This window comes from Schistocerca nitens, chromosome 7, assembly GCF_023898315.1.
Source record: "Schistocerca nitens isolate TAMUIC-IGC-003100 chromosome 7, iqSchNite1.1, whole genome shotgun sequence".
In the NCBI taxonomy this organism is placed as follows: domain Eukaryota; kingdom Metazoa; phylum Arthropoda; class Insecta; order Orthoptera; family Acrididae; genus Schistocerca; species Schistocerca nitens.
In genome coordinates, this window is record NC_064620.1 from 193,828,306 (window position 1) to 193,830,033 (window position 1,728).

The following is a 1,728-nucleotide window of genomic DNA, read 5'->3' on the forward strand; positions in this document are numbered from 1 at the left end:
GGCTCTACGTATGCTGTCAGTTTAATTTCATCCTCTCTAAGTGAAAAAGAGTGGGTAAGACAATGAAATTCATCTGAAGCATTTGCGGGGGATCAGTGTATAGATTTCCCCAATCCAGTCCTCAGACTTTAGTGTTGATGCATTTCCTTACGTAGGCAGCCTATGGCATAAGATAATGAAATCTTAAAATTGATCTTGAACTTCAGCTGTGAGTTAGCCCATGGCTGAGACGAGTCACCGAGAAGGGTGCCTTGTGTAGGCAGGGACGCCGCTCGGGCGGTGACCAGCGCTATAGTTACAACGTTGGCGGCGGCGTGGAATGGGGGGGGGGGGAGTCTGGAGTCTATTCCTGACAGTAGGAAATAGCGGAGCAGTCGGCACACGAATCGTGCATTCGAACGTTGAGCGTGTCGCACGGATATAGCACATTGCAGGGGGGGGGGGGGGGGGGTTCTTTCCGAACGTCCAGGACTTTCTACCATGTCAGATATTCTCAACATGCGTTTGAATATAGATCAGTGAGATGGAAGAACTCATTAAATGCCATTTAACGTATCTACGATTAGTTCTTTCAGGAGACGGTAAGAGTCGAAGTGTGGTCATAAAAAACTCCGTCCGATCAGGCCATGATGGCCCATCGATACCGACCGGCCCACGTGTCTTCCACAGCCCACAGCCGTCACTGGATGTGGATATAGAGGGGCACGTGATCAGCACACCCCTCTCCCGCCCGTATGTCAGTTTACGAGACCGGAGCCGCTGCTTCTCAATTAAATAGCTACTCAGTTTAGCTCAGAAGGGTTGAGTGCACCCCGCTTGCCAATAGCTGTGGGTTGACCGGATGGTCACCCATCCAAGTGCTACCCCAGTCCGACAGCGCTTAACTTTGGTGATCTGACGGGAACCGGTGTTACCGCTGCGGCAAGGCCGTTGGTAAAGTATGGTCATAAAGCATCTATATTTGGTGTACTGCAATGAGTAGATGAGCAGGTTACTGATGTACGACACGATGTATTGTTGGTTCGTGTCACATCGAAAACAAATAGTTTCATACTAATCTTCGTCTCTCCTCATAGGTTCCGATAATTCCTTCCTAGTTCAATGGGAGAATAATCTATAATATTCGATGTTACGCAAACATAAGTACACTCTTTCTCAGGAGTAACTTTGCTTAATTGGATTCATGTACAAGACAGCTGGAACTACTTTCAGTAATATATTTTGCACGTTATTGATTCAAGTTTTGCATTTCATATTTTGTAAAAATTCTGTCAACAAATGGGAACAGTGACCAAGTAAGATTAACGTTAATTCTTTACTAAAATGGTGATAAAGATGAAATAATTTTGGTGTGGTGTGAAATCCACTCTAAATTTGTGTCGCATTATTTTTAATGGAATTTTATAAGCCTGTATCCCTATTGAATGGACATGATGACTTTTCTTTTTGCCTTATACCATGTTCATCGATATTGAAGTTTTTCTTTATGTATACTTCAGACAAAACAACATGACTAGCACACGGGATAGAGAGGAAATGTGAGTCTTAACAGCGTTAACGTTGGAGTTTTACGTCCGTCCACTTCAGTAAACAATTGGAATTTGCGAGCCAAATCCAAACGACGACTGCCACTGGAACAAGCTACGATCTCGTATGCCACTGTGAGGCCCACGTGCGGTATCAACACTTCGCTTCGTTTCTGAGCATTCAGCAGCACCGTGTACTCAG

General features: G+C 45.0%; 1 pseudogene; it reads right to left on the bottom strand.

Annotated features, from left to right (window-relative positions):
• Nucleotides 1-817: 817 nt before the first annotated feature.
• LOC126197010 (5S ribosomal RNA) lies at nucleotides 818-935 on the bottom strand (annotated as a pseudogene).
• Between the last annotated feature and the right edge of the window lie 793 nt (nucleotides 936-1,728).